The sequence below is a fragment of the Scyliorhinus torazame genome, chromosome 24 (genome assembly GCF_047496885.1).
Source record: "Scyliorhinus torazame isolate Kashiwa2021f chromosome 24, sScyTor2.1, whole genome shotgun sequence".
In the NCBI taxonomy this organism is placed as follows: Eukaryota; Metazoa; Chordata; class Chondrichthyes; order Carcharhiniformes; family Scyliorhinidae; genus Scyliorhinus; species Scyliorhinus torazame.
Genome location: NC_092730.1, coordinates 54,788,879 through 54,806,885, shown reverse-complemented (window position 1 = coordinate 54,806,885; position 18,007 = coordinate 54,788,879). Strand labels below are relative to the sequence as shown.

Sequence of the window (18,007 nt, the reverse complement as noted above, 5' to 3'; positions counted from 1 at the left end):
GTGTGCGAGTGAGACAGTATGTTTGGGAGTGTGTGTGTGAGTGAGACAGTGTGTTTGGGAGTGTGTGTGTGAGTGAGACAGTGTTTGGCAGTGTGTGTGTGAGTGATACAGTGTGTTTGGGAGTGATACCGTGTGTTTGATAGTGTGTTTGTGAGTGAGACAGTGTGTTTGGCAGTGTGTGTGTGAGTGAGACAGTGTGTTTGTGAGTGAGACAGTGTGTTTGGGAGTGTGTTTGTGAGTGAGACAGTGTGTTTGGGAGTGAGTGTGTGAATGAGACAGTGTGTTTGGGAGTGTGTGTGTGAGTGAGACAGTGTGTTTGGGAGTGTGTGTGAGTGAGACAGTGTGTTTTGGGAGTGTGTGTGTGAGTGAGACAGTGTGTTTGGGAGTGTGTGTGTGAGTGAGACAGTGTGTTTGGGAGTGTGTTAGTTAGTGAGATAGTGTGTTTGGGAGTGTGTGTGAGAGTGAGACGGTGTTTGGGAGTGAGACAGTGTGTTTGGCAGTGTGTTTGGGAGTGAGACAGTGTGTTTGGGAGTGTGTATAAGTGAGACAGTGTGTTTGGGAGTGTATCTGTGATATATAGCACATATTTTACTCTTACAGGTGTGTGTGTGTTTTACCCTCACTATGTATCTGTGATATATAACACATATTTTACTCTTACAGGTGTGTGTGTGTGTTTTACCCTCTCTATGTATCTGTGATATATAACACATATTTTACTCTTACAGGTGTGTGTGTGTGTTTAATGCTCACTATGTATCTGTGATATATAACACATATTTTACTCTTACAGGTGTGTGTGTGTTTTACCCTCACTATGTATCTGTGATTATATAACACATAATTTACTCTTACAGGTGTGTGTGTGTGTTTTACCCTCACTATGTATCTGTGATATATAAAACTTATTTAACTGCTTACTGCTCAGTGACTGGTATGTGTGTGAGTGAGAGTGACTGAGTGTGTGTGAGAGAGGAAACATCTGTGTGTGAGAGAGAGTGTAAGTGTGTGTGACAGTCGTGCGAGTGTGTGTATTGCCCTCATTGTTTCTCTGTGATATATAACAAATATTATACAGCGTACTGCTCAGTTAATAGTGTGTGTGAGTTAGATAGTGTGTGTGAGTTAGGTAGTGTGTGTGAGTGAGATAGTGTGTGTGAGTGAGTGAGTGTGTGAGAGGGAGTGAGATAGTGTGAGAGAGAGGCAGGGAGTGATTGTGTGTGTGTGAGAGGGAGTGAGTGTGAGTTAGATAGTGTGTGTAAGTGAGAGTGTGTGAGTGACTGTCTGTGATATATACCACACATTTTGCTGTCTACTGCTCAGTTATTGGTGTGTGAGTCAGTGTGAGAGTTTGTGTGAGAGTGTGCATGTGTGTGTGTGAAAGAGAGTGTGTAAGTTTGTGTTTTACCCTCACTGTCTTTCTCTGATGTATTACACATATTTTACTGCTTATGGCCTAGTTCCTGGTGTGAGAGTGTGTGTGTGTGTGAGAGAGAGTGAGTGAGTGAGTGTGTGAGGGAGAGTCTGTGTGAGGGCTAATGAGTGTATGTGTGTGTGAGAGCAATAGAGTGAAAAGTGGATGTGCTGCTGATAGGCAGCAGGGTGGCACGGTGGTTAGCACTGCTGCCTCACAGCATCAGAGACCTGGGTTTGATTCCGACCTCGGCGACTGTGCGGAGTTTGTACATTCTTCCCGTGTCTGTTTGGGTTTCCTCTGGGTGCTCCGGTTCCCTCCCACAGTCCAAAGATATGCAGGTTACGGGGGTTTGGATATGCTGAACTGTCCCTAGGTGGGGTGACAAGGAGGGGGTGTGAGATTGGTCTTAGCGTGGCGTGCTCATTCAGAGGGTCAATGCAGACACAATGGGTTGAATGGCCTCCTTCTGCACTGTAGGGTTTCTGTGAGAGAGTGTTTGTGAGTGTGTGAAAGAGACAGTGTGTGTGTGTTTTATCCTCACTGTTTTTCTCTGATATATAACAAATATTTCACTGCTTACTGCTCAGTTACTGCTGTGTGTCTGTCTGAGTGAGCAAGTGAGTGAGAGAGTGAGTGCATGTTTTACCCTCACTGTATCTCTGTGACATATGTCACATATTTAATTGCTTACTGCTCAGTGACTGGTGTGTGTGTGAGAGAGAGTGTGTATGTGGGAGAGAGAGAGTGCGAGTGAGTGTGTGTGTATTAACCTCTGTGATATACAATTTATATTTTCACAGAATTTACAGTGCAGAAGGAGGCCATTCGGCCCATCGAGTCTGCACCGGCTCTTGGAAAGAGCACCCTACCCAAGATCCACACCTTCACCCTATCCCCATAACCCAGTAACCCCACCCAACACTAAGGGCAATTTTATTGATTACTGCTGTGTTCTGGATTTGTGAGTGAGTGTGGGAGAGACAGTGCATGGATGTGTGAGAGAGAGAGAGAAAGTGTATGAGAGACAGAGTGTGAGTGAGTGTGTACAAACCTCACTGTTACTCTGTGCTCTACATAACATATATTTTACTGCTTCAGTGATTGGTGTGTGTGTGTGTGTGTTTCCCCCTCAGACTCTCAGCGATATATAATGCATATGTAATGCTTACTGCTAAGTTACCTGTGAGTGATCATGTGCATGAGAAAATGTGAGTGTATATGATATATGGCATATTTTACTGCTTACTGCTCAGTTGTTGGTGTGCGAGTGTGAGAATGTGTTTTCCACTGCAGCTGTCTGTCTCTGTTATGGGTCAAGTGTTAGGGAAAAATCTATTTGATTCTGTAACTCTGTCTCTGTTCTGTGTGCTTGCATTTGTAGCTGTCTGTCTCTGTTATGGGATTCTGGGTTTAATCTCTACCTGTCCACCTCTCTGATGTGCGTGATTTTATTGTGTTTTCTGTACTTGTCAATATCTGTTCTGTGAATTAATGGTGAACTTTCTGTTCAATATTGATCTTCCATTATTACTTTTAGTGACAACATTGATATAACAAATGATTTGTATCCACGTCCGTTTCCTACTTGTGACAATAAGCGATTATTATTATTATGTATTTTGACCTAAGAAAGTTGTAAAAAAGTGCAAATGGATTGCATCCACATTGATTGCTGAATCTGCAGCCACATTAATACTGTGCTGATTACTTTACAGATGAAACGCTGTTAACACAAGTTGTCCAACGATCCATGATATGGAGGGGGGGGGTGAATTGTGGAAAATTACCCCACCTGCCCTCTCGTGTATCACTGTTGGATTGGACATATTTATCTGGGACTTGAGGTCAATGTGAGTCTTTCAAAAAGCATTTAGATGGTTACATGGGTAAGATGGGTATAGAGGGTTATGGGCCAAGTGCGGGCAACTGGGACTAGCTTAATGGTAAAAACTGGGCGGCATGGACTGGTTGGGCCGAAGGGCCTGTTTCCATGCTGTAAACTTCTATGATTCTATGATTCTATGAGTCTGACTGCTTCTTTTCTCTGTGACGGTGGAGATGATGTTGTGTCTGTGTCTCTGCAATGTTGGATTAATATTGTACTTACTGTCAGTTAGAAGGAGATGGCAGCACATAAATTTTGCTGAGGAATCATCATCTTGTTCTTGGAACTCATCTCTTCATCTGTTGAACTAGGGGGAAGAAAGCATATCTCTTGTAAATCAGGGTCAAATGAGGCCAATGATAAATCAATCTATTCTTTCAACTGATAATCACAGAATTTACAGTGCAGAAGGAGGCCATTCGGTCCATCGAGCCCATCTTTGTAAAGAGCATCTCACGCCTCCACCCTAACCCAGTAATCCATGCCTCCACCCTAACCCAGTAACCCATGCCTCCACCCTAACCCAGTAACCCATGCCTCCACCCTAACCCAGTAACCCCACCTAACCTTTTTGGACACTAAGTGCAATTTATTAGGGCCAATCCACCTAACCTGCACATCTTAGGACTGTGGGAGGAAACCGGAGCACCCGGAGGAAACCCACACAGATACGGGGAGAGCGTGCAGATTCCGCAGATAGCAACAAAAGCCTGGAAATTGAACCTGGTACCATAGAGCTGCGAAGCAGCCGTGCTAACCACTATGCTACCTTGCTGCCCCTAATCAGTAAAAGAAAGAAAATACTCTCCAAATCCTAACCCAGAATCAGACAAATAAGCCAGGCCCAGAAAGAGCTCTCCCTTCCCCCCGGCTCACTCCAAGTCCCGGAACAAGATCGTGCTCCGCTGCGCCTCTTGCAAACAGCCCCCTGATTCTCCCTGAATTCCCCCCCCCCCCCGAGTCAGCAATGATCTCTGAGCCTCTTTGCTCACACTCCCAAATGGAGGTGCTGCTGCAATGAGAACGCTGTTTCCTCGCTGACCTGGGCCCTGACATTGACATTTCACTCAGTTTCAACAAAGCGATTCCACTCACTGACCAAATGGAGTGTGTGGGGGAGGGGCTGCGCATGCGCCCCCAATCTCAGAATGATGTGGAGATGCCGGCGTTGGACTGGGGTGAGTACAGTAAGAAGTCTGACAACACCAGGTTAAAGTCCAACAGGTTTGTTTCGATGTCACTAGCTTTCAGAGCACTGCTCCTTCTTCAGGTGAATGAAGAGGTATGTTCCAGAAATATAAATAGAGACAGATTCAAAGATGCCAGACAATGCTTGGAATGTGACCATTAGCAGGTGATTAAATCTTTACAGATCCAGAGATGGGGTAACCCCAGGTTAAGGAGGTGTGAATTGTCTCAAACCAGGACAGCTGGTAGGATTTTGCGGGCCAGATGGTGGGGGATGAATGTAATGTGACATGAATCCCAGGTATTACATTCACCCCCCACCATCTGGCCTGCACAATCCTACCAACAGTCCTGGCTTGACATAATTCACACCTCCTTAACCTGGGGTTACCCCATCTCTGGATCTGTAAAGATTTAATCACCTGCTAATGCTCGCATTCCAAGCATTGTCTGGCATCTTTGAATCTGTCTATATATATGTTTCTGGAACATACCTCTTCATTCACCTGAGGAAGGAGCAGCGCTCCGAAAGCTCGTGACATCGAAACAAACCTGCTGGTCTTTAACCTGGTGTTGTAAGACTTCTTACTGTGCTCACCCCAGTCCAACGCCGGCATCTCCACATCACGACTAGCAGGGGCGGGGTTACAGCGGGCATGCGCACATCCCCGCAGCAATTCCGCATTGAGAATCAATGGGAACATTCCCCATTTCATAGTCACCACATGTGGAGCAAAACCTCCTATAGAGCCCGTGTTGGGGGGACCGTGTGTGTGGCTGCAAGTGGCCCTGCGCCCTAGGGCTCAACCAATCACCTTTGTAGCTGTGTGTTTGTCCCAATGAGAGATTCAATTTGCAGTCATTGCCTGCAGCTTGTTTGTTATTACTCTGTCACTCAGCCCCTCAAACTCACACTTTCTGCAAACTACCTTTCCACTGATTTACTTCATTTTCCTGAGAACCATAGAATTACCACATTGCAGAAGGAGGCAATCTGGCCCATCGAGTCTGCACTGACACTCAGAAAGAGCAGCCCACCTAGGACCACTCCCCACCCGACCACCATAAATCTGCATCCCTACGTAATCTACACACCCTTTGATACAAAGCGGTAATTCAGCATCGCCAATCCATCTAACCTGCACATCTTTGGCTTGTGGGAGAAAAACAGAGCACCCGGAGGAAATCTACACAGACACAGGCAGAATATGCAAACTCCACACAGACAGTCACCCAACGCTGGAATTGAACCAGGATCCCTGGCACAGTGAGGCAGCAGTGAAACCAATGTTCCCCTTCCAAATGTATTCACTCCCCTGGATCACTCGCTCTCCAGGTTTACTCGCTATCCAGGTTCACTCACTCCCCTGGTTCACTCACTCCCCTGGTTCACTCACTCCCCTGGTTCACTCACTCCCCTGGTTCACTCACTCCCCTGATTCACTCACTCTCCTGGTTTACTCACACCCCTGGTTCACTCGCTCCCCTGGTTCACTCACTCTCCTGGTTCACTCGCTCCCCTGGTTCACTCGCTCTCCTGGTTCACTCGCTCTCCTGGTTCACTCACTCCCCTGGTTCACTCACTCCCCTGGTTCACTCACTCCCCTGATTCACTCACTCTCCTGGTTTACTCACACCCCTGGTTCACTCGCTCCCCTGGTTCACTCACTCTCCTGGTTCACTCACTTCCCTGGTTCACTCACTCTCCTGGTTCACTCATTCCCCTGGTTCACTCACTCTCCTGGTTCACTCTCTCCCCAGATTCACTCACTTTCCTGGTTCACTCACTCCCCTGGTTCACTCTCTCCCTGGTTCACTCACTCCCCTGGTTCACTCCAAGATCGATACCGGCAGCCATCAGCAGAACAAAACACCATCCATCTGCATATTAATGAGCAATCCCCGGGAACAATGAGCAACATTTAGACACATGAAGCCAAACCAGACTCTTTGGCGCCAGCAGAAGCCTACACAATGGGAGGTGAACGACTACCTCAGGACTGCCCATCGATCAGGGAACCGCTCCAGCATTGGAGAAAATCGAACCAAGTGATTGGGACAAAGTCCAATCACTTGGAACAAGGTACAGGGTCCACCCCGAAAGGCGGGAAGCCCCTGGGGACTATAAGAATCAAGCTCAAGTTCAAATCGCCCCTCTGCTTGACCGGGTCACTCAGCAACACGAACCAACCCTCGACAGTTACCGGTCCAGCCACCGCTGATATCTAGTAAGTCTTACTTCAACGCTCGCTACGAGATAGGCGCTCCGAGCTACCAATCTGTACCAACTTCGAATCCCCAGGCTCAGACACGAACCAAAGGCCATTTGTTTCCCTGACCTGGTGGGCCAGTTCCAAGTTAAGTATTGGCCTGTTAGTCGTAGAAGTAGCTCACACGGAGAATTTATACATGAGTAGTGATTACTGTGTATAATAAATGTGCTTTGATTTAAATCTTACTAAGCGGTGTATTGGATTATTGATCATTACTCGGACTTGAACCACATGGCGGTATCAGAAAGATACCTGGCGACTCAAGAGCAAAGGTGATAAAAAAGAGCAATTAAACTAAGGCAAAAGTTAGCAACAGCCCTCACTGTGAACACTGGACACAGTGATAACACGTGTAACACTGGCCCTCACTGTGAACACTGGACACAGTGATAACACGTGTAACACTGGCCCTCACTGTGAACACTGGACACAGTGATAACACGTGTAACACTGGCTCTCGCTGTGAACACAGCTGCCGTGTTGTGGGTGAAACGGTCACTGTCCCTCCTCCACACAGAAAGTCCAGGTCTATCAGATCATCTTTATTTTTAAAATTTGCTGTTTGGATCAGAATGGTCAGAATCTGTGTCACTGTGAAAAGCTCCACTCTCAGAGGGGGTGGGATTATTCTTTAACTGGGGGTCCCTGCTTGTTGAGTTTGCGGTTCAGTGTTACCGGGCAGTGCAGGAGGATAACATTAAACCGGAAAATCTCCACTGATAGAGAGGAGATCAATTGTATTTTCACCTTCAAGGGAGGTGTGTCATCAATGAATTTAGATTTTAAAATATGACTGGCTGCTGCCGGGTATTTAGGTAAACAGAAAATAGGGAGCAGAAAACTCAGAGAGTTGAACAGTAATTAAGACACGGATTGGGAACAAGTGTTGAGAAGAGGGAGAATTCTGCCCTGGGAAATGTCATTTCCAAACCTTGTGTGTGGATGTGAATATTGTGGAAGAGAGAGTGTGTGAAAGGGGCGGACCAAACAGGAGAAACCAACTGTGTTTGTGTGTCCGCTCTGACCAGGAGATCTCCCAATCCCTCTGGGACTAAATGGAAATATTTTTCATTCCAACAATCCCCCTGTTCCCCTCCTACTTTTCCAAGTTGGATTTCAGGGCAGTTTCGATGCTGCTTTCCAGATTTCTGTGGAAAGGTTGGGAAAATGAGAGCGATCGGGTGAGAGAGCGCGAACAGTGCATCAGTAAAACGGGGTTAAATGCAAAATGGAGCCTTCAAATCGCGTTAAACCTTTTCTACAGCAAACATGAGAGTGTGAGAGACAGGAAGGAATTATCCTGGGACACTGTGGAGCTGGAATTTGAGTGGAATTGGAGAGTTTGGGACGAGAGAAAAACACAGAGAGGCAGCAGCAGCCTGGAGCTGAGAGCAGGTTGTCTCCGCCCCGTCCGCTCGCTGCCTTTAAGTTGCTCAGTGCCGCCACCAGAGGCTTCATTTCTCACCCACATTGACGGAGAGATTTTGTGCAGAGTCTCGGACATGAGCGATAGTGCAGCCGCCGAAACGGCTCCTCCAGCCGCCGCCCCAGTCAAGGCTGTCAAGAAGCAGAAGGCGGTTCCCCGGAAGAAACAAGAAGGTCCCGGGCTGGGCGAGCTGATCCTCCAGATTGTGGCGGAAAGCGGCGATCGCAAGGGGGCTTCCTTACAGGCCATAAAGAAGGCGCTGCGGAGCAAAGGGGTCGATGTGGATAAACGGGGGGCCCAGATCAAGCAAAGTGTCAGGAGGAGTGTGGACAACGGCAGCTTGGCTCAGGTCAAGGGCACGGGCGCCTCCGGCTCCTTTAAGATCGTTAAGAAGACAACCGGGGGGAAAGTGAGAAAGACCGGAGCAGGCCAGAAACCTTCAGTGAAGAAAACAGCAGCCAAGAAATCTCCCAAAAAAACAGCAGCCAAGAAATCTCCCAAGAAATCTCCCAAGAAACCAGCAGCCAAGAAATCTCCCAAGAAACCAGCAACCAAGAAATCTCCCAAGAAACCAGCAGCCAAGAAGGCGGCAACTCCCAAAAAGAGCGCGAAGAAAGCAGCCCCGAAGAAAAAGTCACTTGTGAAAAAGACCACGGGCAGAATAAATCCGACCCAATTGAAGGCCAAGCCCAAAGTGAAATCAGCAACGGCTAAGAAACCAGCAAAGAAGTGAAAGAAGGCGAGCAAATTGTAAACCTCTGAACCCAAAGGCTCTTCTCAGAGCCACCCACATCTCTCAGGAAAGAGCTGATCCCCCGACCAATGAATCGCTGTCCCGGTGCTGGGAGCAGATTTCAGACAGAAATGTCAATCCAGTATTGCCGCTCACTCGCTGACATGCTCTGCACCGGGCCTCTCCCCCCACTCTGCACTAAAACACAGGGATGTTGCTGCCTCTTCCTAAACGGGGATGTGTCCGGGGGAACAGTCACAGTTTGTGTTAGTTTCATTATTCACAGATTCAGGGGAGAGTCTGTAAAAGAGTTAACATGGCGGAGAAATCCCGCCTCACAACTTAAACACTATATCAGCTGGAAGGGGTGTTAGTAAAATTCCCAACCGTCTGGGAGAGGAGTTGTGGAGATGGAATCGGAGCTGGGGTTGAAATGGGAGCAGATAGTTGGGCTGGTTCTTGAAAGGAGTGAACTGAGGCGGGAATATTACTGACAAGTCTGGATTTAATAGATCCGCGTTTCTAACTAGCTGCTGTCTGATGTTGCAGTTTGTACGTGTTGTTCAGCGCCCTCTTTTCACTTCTGTTTGGAATATAAAATGTGGGTTGGAGCAGGCAGGAGGAGGAGCTGGATGATCAAAGACATTTCACTGCTCTGTCTGTCACTCAGTCCGCTCCCCGCCTCTCCCTGACTCAGTCAGGTCGGGGCGGACTGGATAATAAATGAATGGAAGGACTTGGTTTCACGCGTCATAAATGAGATACCACGATTTTGTTAAAGTTTGTACTGTTATAACAGGAACTCCTTTCCTATCACTGATTTCTCTTTTCACATTATAAGGCGACATTGATGTGCTGCTGTACAGTCTGAAACAAAACCTTTCTCCAAAGTCAAACCTGTAACCGCACATAGTGAACACTGACATTGTAACGAGAGCGGGAATGAATACCTGCACAGTTTTATGCATCGAATGTGACAAAAAAGGGACCAGGAATCATCGAGAAGTTTTTGATGTTTCCAATTTGGGACTGATTTTCTCAAATATCCGTTACTTGTCCCTGTGAAATTGTACCTGCTGGATTTTATTAGTCTACTTTCGGACATGAATGTTCAGCGTCAGAATTTGATCAGAAGCTCGGTTTACATAACTGATCTGTAAACACCGCCTCCTCCATCCATCTCCCACAGAACAGTCGCTGAACGAATCAGCCAATTTTCCCTTTAATATCTATCGCTCTTTGCATTGAAAGAACCGATATCGCTGATCAGATAAAAATGAGACAGAATTCCGCCCCTCAATACGAGCTTTATCCCAGTCTGTTGTAGAACAATCAGGGAGTGAATCTGAATTTAATCCGGGTGCTCAGGCAGTGGGTCGAATCTGAGACAAAAATGGGACCAGGAATCATTGAGAAGTTTTTGATATTTACAACTTGAGGTTGAGTTTGTCAGTTTTCTCAAATATCCGTTCCTTGTCCCTGTGAAATTGGCGGGCTTTTTGAAATTGATGGGGTGTCAGTTGCAGGTCCACCAATCAGGGCCCTGATATCCTTCCCAATCATCGCTCTTTTCAAACTTGTCCACGGGATCGGGCTGCATCCAATGAGGAGAAGTGGGCGGTCACTATAATGTCTTAAATAGGCAGCGAGAGAGCGGCGCCAGCATTCTCAGCGTGTGCGTTTCCCCCAGTTTCACATCATGGCCAGGACCAAGCAGACAGCGCGCAAATCGACCGGAGGCAAAGCTCCTCGCAAACAGCTGGCTACCAAAGCGGCCCGCAAGAGCGCTCCAGCCACGGGCGGAGTGAAGAAGCCCCATCGCTACAGACCCGGCACTGTGGCTCTGAGGGAGATCCGCCGCTACCAGAAATCCACCGAGCTGCTGATCCGCAAACTGCCCTTCCAGCGCCTGGTGCGAGAGATCGCTCAGGACTTCAAGACAGACCTGCGCTTCCAGAGCTCCGCCGTCATGGCCCTGCAGGAGGCCAGCGAGGCTTACCTGGTGGGGCTCTTTGAGGACACCAACCTGTGCGCCATCCACGCCAAGCGAGTCACCATCATGCCCAAAGACATCCAGCTGGCCCGCCGCATCCGCGGGGAACGCGCCTAAAGCCCGGATTCAGCACCAACAGCAACAAAGGCTCTTTTAAGAGCCACCAAGTCTGTCAGGAAAAGAGCTTCAACACCCAATCCCCCAGTTGAGATGCCGTGATTTAGAATATTATCATCGGCAGTATCTCTGTATTCGGAAGCTTTAGTGACAGAATTAAGCGAATGGACAACAGGTCACCCTTGTCCGGAGGGAGTGGGTGGCTCTGAAAGAGCCTTTGGGTTATTGGATTCTTCCCGGTCCCAGCGCTGGTTCAGAGCCGCTCAATCGACAAATAAAAGCTGCGACCTCCTGTTAGTGATTCCAATGCCTCCAAGTTACAATTAACGCTTCATTGCAATGGAGTTTCTCTCGTCTCATGGCTCCGACTAAGAAACGAATCACATACATTAACCCAGATAGTTATTGCAGAAACATCTACACATTAAGTAGCAGAGCAGAATCTGAGTGACACAAAACAATTCGCTCTTTTTCCGATAAAGTGAGTGGCTCTGAAAAGAGCCTTTGGGTTATTAGATTAAAGAATGGTCGCTTCACTTCTTGCCGGCGCCAGCGCTGCTTTTCTTGGGCAGCAGCACGGCCTGGATATTAGGCAGCACCCCCACATTCACTTCGCTTCAGGAGGAGTGGCGGTGCACACATTGCTGATTGGTTATCTGAACAACATTGTGCAGCCTGGCACAAACTGACCAATCAGATGTCTGTTTGAAGCACCAATCAGGAGACTCCACGGTGCTGAGGGCGGAAAGTTTGGGCGCCAAATGTTCAGATTCCAACCGAATATTTATTTCAAAGCTTAAAAGAGCGCGAAAAGTTAAAACAGAAAATTGAACAGGGACCGTAAAAACGAGACTAAATCACTGAGTATAAGATTGTTGGATTCTCTGTCCGTAATCTACAGTTTCCCTTTATCTGTCAGTTTCTCATTTCGGGTTTTCTCTCTAACAGAACAAACCCAAAATGAATTAAAGCAAAATAATGTGGATGCTGCAAATACGAATTGAAGAGAAATGCTGGATAAACTCAGCATGTCTGGGAGAATCTGTGGAAATGTTTCGGATTTATAAAAGGGGCATTTAGATCCGAAACTGTCTCCACAGATTTTTACAACCTGGAGTCCAATCGAGTTTAATCTGGCTGCTGTTTAAAACGCTCTCAGCCGCAGACAGAATGTCTAATTCACAGCCAACTACAAACCTTATTTTAAAAATTCCATATTGTAGACTACTTCAGTGTTAAAAGTGGAGTGAGCAATTTGGAGCTCGTGTCAGTATTGAAATGGAGTTTTCCCACAACACTGGTGTGCTCTCAATAAACTGATCGATTATTGAGGAAGCCTGAAAGAGAAAGGGAGGTTTTTGGAAACCTGAACACAAATTGAAAGGGAGGTTTTGGAGTTCTATTGTCTCTCCAAATCTAGCGACAGGGACTGAATATGACCAAGTCAGAAACCAAAGACACACAGGGACACCGAGCAGTCACTAAATGATGAGACTTATTTTCAAGGCACGAAGATCGACCGGGCGATAACTGGACATCACCCAGGATGTTATGTTCCAGTGAAACCCTATTTGAACCGATTTGGCTATTCATAATCCAATAATGATTTAAAAACGATGGTTTGGCTGCTTTCCAGAAGTTGTGAGTGGTTCTTAAAAGAGCCGTTGGGTTTTGATGAGTTTGAGAACAGTTTCACTTGGAGCTGGTGTACTTGGTCACCGCCTTTGTCGCTTCCGACATGGCGTGCTTGGCCAGTTCCCCGGGCAGCAGCAGGCGCACGGCGGTCTGGATCTCCCGGGAGCTGATGGTGCTGCGCTTGTTGTAATGGGCCAGGTGGGAAGCCTCACCCGCAATGCGCTCGAAAATATCGTTGACGAACGAGTTCATGATGCTCATGGCCTTGGAGGAGATGCCGGTGTCGGGGTGAACCTGCTTCATCACTTTGTAGATGTAGATGGAGTAACTCTCCTTCCTGGCTCGTCTCCTCTTCTTGTTGCCTTTTACTGGTACCTTCTTCTGGGTTTTCTTAGCGCCCTTCTTGGCAGCTGGAGCTTTCTTGTCCTCAGCCATGGTCGGAGCAAACTGCAGACACACAATAACTGAGAACTGCCACACCTGCCCTTTTCCAGAATAATCCGCATTAGCTATGAGGAGCGGTTGAGGAAACTCGGTTTGTTCTCACTGGAACGACAGGTTGGGGGCGACCTGATAGAAGTCTACAAAATTATGAGGGGCATAGACAGAGTGGATACTCAGAGGCTATTCCCCAGGGTAGAGGGGTCAATTACGAGGGGGCATAGGTTTAAGGTGTGATGGGCAAGGGTTAGAGGAGATGTACGAGGCAAGCTTTTTTACACAGAGGGTAGTGGGTGCCTGGAACGCGCTGCCAGAGGAGGTGGTGGAAGTAGGGTGGAAGCTGGCCAGTCAGATTCCCCCTAATTGACACATTGCTTTGACTCTGGGCCTCCCTCTGCAGCAGCACATTCTCTCTGCTGGTAATAACACGTCACTCTCCAGGGTCTGTCCTGGGTGCCGGCTATACCGCGCATGCGTGCCCACTCAGCCCGATCAGGCAGTGCGCAGGCGAGGTACACAGCGGGCCGGACCACCTCCTCCTGACGTGGATGATTGCTTATGGCGGTGAAGAATTTGATGCTTTCCAAAAGTAATTGAACGTTAGGAAACTGCGCGTAGAAAGCCAAACCTACTACATGTTCCCCACACTGCAATGACATATTCAAGAAAATGGTTAGTAAGGGAACTGCCAATACACTGGCTGCGCTGAACAACAGTTTTATCGCTATTTTCCAGAGGAGAAGTTTCAGATTTTGAGGGAGAATTGATTGGTGAAAACTGCTTCGAGACCCCAGACTCAAATACTAACTTAAAACTGACTCCAAATGTACAAACTGAGCTTCTCTTACCTGTGACAGCACATTAAAAATACGGCACAACTCCATGAGGTTTTCAGAGTTCCAGCGTAGCGTGTCCGAGGAGTGCCCAGTACGGAGTAAAACAAGCATTCTTTTGCTATTACACATCACAAGGATCCACATGTTCAAGGTTGGATTTTTCATCCTCAAAAGGATGAAGACAGCACAAAGGAACCAGCTGAACTCTGCACCTGATACATGCACTGCCCTCTCCTCTAAACCTGATTGGAAAGAGATCATAAGGACCAAGCAAGTTCACCTACTGGATTAAAGGTAAGAGAACATAGTGGGTCACGGAGGTCAGCTGGTGTGGGACCAAAAGGCTGGCCAGCATGGGTCCCAAAGGATGGCCGGTTGGTTAAAATGGGTCGCAGGTAAAATACAGTTTAAAAGTACTGCTCTGTAAAATACTGCTGATTCAGTTCATCCATTTTCCCTTCATTTACCAGGACTAACTGATGTTTATTAATCCCGCCCTTCATCCGGAAGTAGAATCCAGAATGTTTGATTTCAAACTGGGGCTCATGTGAACATTGCTGCGAATGTTTTGGATAAAATGTGAGAAGAGCAGTGACAACAACATTGTGAAAAACCTGACTGAAATAAAACCCTGCTGTGGGTTTATGGGCCACCTGTCTGTTTACAATCCAGATGTATGGATTCATCTGTAATACACATTTTTTTGTTTATTACACTATTCCATAATGCTCAGATTCTGGCAGAGAATGATTTATTTTAACTCCAGCATTTTGCCCGTGTATTCTGCGTGGCTTTAAAATGAATATGATAGTTGCACAAATCTGGCAGCTCCTAATCGATGTGTGTAAGTTTACTATGAAAACTTCTTGGAATACATGAACTGGAGTCGCAGATATTAAAGATATTCTCAATGTATTACGGCTGGAATGTATTTTTCAATTATACAAAAAATGTCAGCAAAATCCAGCTCCATCACTGTGCCATAGACAGTATCGGTCATTGATGTAGTACATACTAATGTCATTGATGTAGTACATACGTTACAGATAAGAACATTCATACCTTAAGCAGAATGGAAAAGGCAGTTTCAGACACCAGGACGAGACCAGGTCTCATGCTACAAGAGCCCTGAGCAATGACATATTATTACTGGTAAACATGCAGTCACGGAAAAAGAAACTGAAGAAGAATTTTAAAATCCAGGTTTGGCAGTATGTCATGGTGCACCTGACAGAGAAAGTGCTGCAAGCTGCTCAGAACTGGATGTCAACTATTCAAGTGGGGACTGGAGAAGCTTTCAACTGGAGCAGAGTTCATAGATTTCATAGCATTTACAGTGCAGAATGTGGCCATTCGGCCCATCAAGTCTGGAATGGCCCTTGGAAAGAGCAAACTAATAATAATAATCGCTTATTGTCACAAGTCGGCTTCAATTAAGTTACTGAAAAACCCCTCGTCGCCACATTTCAGCGCCTGTTCGGGGAGGCCGGTACGGGAATTGAACCCACGCTGCTGGCCTTGTTCTGCATTACAAGCCAGCTGTTTAGCTCACTGTGCTAAACCAGCCCCACAACTACCTAAGCCCACACCTCAAAACTCTCCCCGGAAACCTTCCCTAACCTTTTTTGGACACGAAGGACAATTTAGCATAGCCAATCCACATAACCTGCGCATCTTTGGACTGGGAGGAAACCGGAGCACCCAAAGGAAACATGGGGAGAACGTGTGACTCAGTTGACTGTGTAAACCAGGGGAGTGTTCAAATCATATTCAATTACAAATTGGAAACCAGGGGAGTGACTACATCAGTGGTGTGGGTAAACCAGGGAGTGTGGAAATCAGGGGAGTGTTTAAAACCAGGGGACTGTCCAAGACCAGCCAATTGTCCAAAGCCACTGAAATGTATCAGCCAGCGCACTGTGTGAGCCAGGATAGTGTATAAACTAAATTCAATTTCAAATTGGAAAGGGGTGAAAATGAAGTCAATCAATGAAATGTTTTGCTGCTGGAGGAGAGAGTGGGACCACCTGGGGCCGGTAGCTGCCCCCTCCCGGGGTGAAGACCCTGCCTCCAGCCTTTTGTCTTTCCACCGCCGTGCCTGAGGTGGGAGTGGGTCCACCTGGGGACTGTTGCTGTGCCCCCTCCCTGGGTGAAGGCCCTGACCTCTGTCCTCCCACCCCTCTGCCTGAGGTAGGACCACCTGGGGCCTGGTGCTGTTCCCCCTCCCAGGGTGAAGACCCTGCCTTTTGTCCTCCCGCCCCTCTGCCTGAGGTGGGAGTGGGACCGCTTGAGGCTGCTGTGAAGACAAAGGACTTTGTCTTGGGCCCCCACAGGGCTGAAGAGCGCCGTCCGCCCACTTCTTTCACCCCCTGTGGCGGGTGTGGCAGTTGCCACTCTGCTTCAGGCCCCTCCGGGTCTGAAGAGCGCTGCCCGTTTACAGTGACTATCTGCTGTTGCCCTGCAGCACCTTCCCCTGTGGCACCTGCTGTTGTGCCACGTCCTTCCCCCAGTACTCGGATTTCAGTTACATGGCTGTGCTGTACCAAGTGTGGGCATGGTCAGTACCCCAGGGGCATCCTCCACTCTGCCGGGGGCAGGGCGGCCAAGAATCTATGCGGGGGCAACAGCCTCTCGACCCTCGGCGGCCCCCTCGCCCTTCCGCCTACTAACGCGGCAACTTGGGGTCAAATGTTATGCCCACCCCACCATGGCCATCGAGGCGTGCACTCGTGCGATGGCCGAGGTCATCGGCCTCTTGGCCATCGTAGCCGCCTCTAGGATGTACGGCAAAGCCGTGTTTTTCCTGCGGGCCGAGCAGGCGGTCTACCGTGTCCTGGAAAGGGGGCTCACAGTGGGTGGGACACACATGGCCGTGGACCCGCTGGAGGCCATCGCCGAACGTGTCTCCTCCTCCCCATCTCAACCTCCTGGGGGAGGTCAGGTCCGGGGTGGCGCCGCTGACACTCGGCCTCGGGACCCTTCCCTCCATCATGTATACTCGGAGCGTCAGGCTTTTGCCCGCCTGACCCGGGAGGAGGTCACGCTGGGAGGTTTTGTGGTTCCCCACCAAGGGAAGGATCATAAAGTGATCTGGTCTGCGGTGCCATGCCTGAAGAGGGCTGGGGCATATTCGCCGGAACTGCCCCACCCTAACGGCCGCTGCCAACACCATCTCCAGGTCGGCCGTGGCTGGCACTGCCCCCCTCTCCTCTACCACCTCTTCGTCTGCCCAGCAGCCGGCCCCTGACAACACCGCGGCTGCTGGCGGGGGAGAGGGAGACTCCAATAGACCAGAGGCAGCCTAAAAAGGCCAAACGGAAGACGGCGTGACGGTCAGACCGAATCCATCCACACCTTGGCCCCATCACTAGTACTGACCCCGTGCCCGTCCAGGGGCCTGCAGCAGCCACCAGAGCCCCTATATCTTCGGGTCGTGGGCGGGCGACGGCGAGGAAGGCTCCCCGCTCACAAGGCCCAAGCAGACGATGCCCGGAGCCCAGGATCCATCCCGGAGCTGTTCCCGGGGGTCTTTCCGGGTCTCTCCGAGGGCCCGGCATCGGCGGCGGGGTCAGTGTTGCCACGGACTCTGAATCGAGGGGGGGAGCCTGCGAGGAACCCGCCTGAGGGTGATCCTGGGGGTGGGATCGACTCGGACCAGGGGGAGCAGCGACAGGCTGTTCTGTTCCTCGGGGGGCTCCTGAGGGAGTGGAGGGGGCAACAACCCTCTTCTCCCTCTGAGCAGAGTTATGGGTGATTGGTGAAGGACACACGCTACAACTGACTTGGAGGTAACCATAGCCAGACTCAACATCCACGGCAGCATCACCGTTTCCAGTGCTTCTCTGTCCTCCGGGACGCAAAGTACGGGGTGTGCTTCCTGCAAGAAACCCACGCCATTCCGGGGGACAAAGCTAAGTGGACCCTGGAGTGGCAAGGGGGAGTCTTCATGAGTCACTTTGCCCCACGTTCGGGCGGGGTGGCTATCTTGCTGGCTCCACATTTTCAGCCAGAGAGCTGGAGGGTCAAGGAGCCAGTGCCAGGCCGTCTGTTGCATTTAACGGTC

At 48.9% G+C, this 18,007-nt stretch overlaps 1 protein-coding gene across 4 annotated transcripts in view; it reads right to left on the bottom strand.

Annotated features, from left to right (window-relative positions):
* LOC140400073 (histone H2B-like) overlaps nt 1-18,007 on the bottom strand; it is a 240,427-nt gene that overhangs the window by 179,466 nt on the left and 42,954 nt on the right. For all 4 annotated transcript variants that reach the window (XR_011938035.1, XR_011938033.1, XR_011938034.1 and 1 more), the window contains exon 3: nt 3,525-3,609. The gene's annotated coding sequence lies outside the window, so the exon portion shown is untranslated. The remainder of the gene's footprint in view (nt 1-3,524; nt 3,610-18,007) is intronic.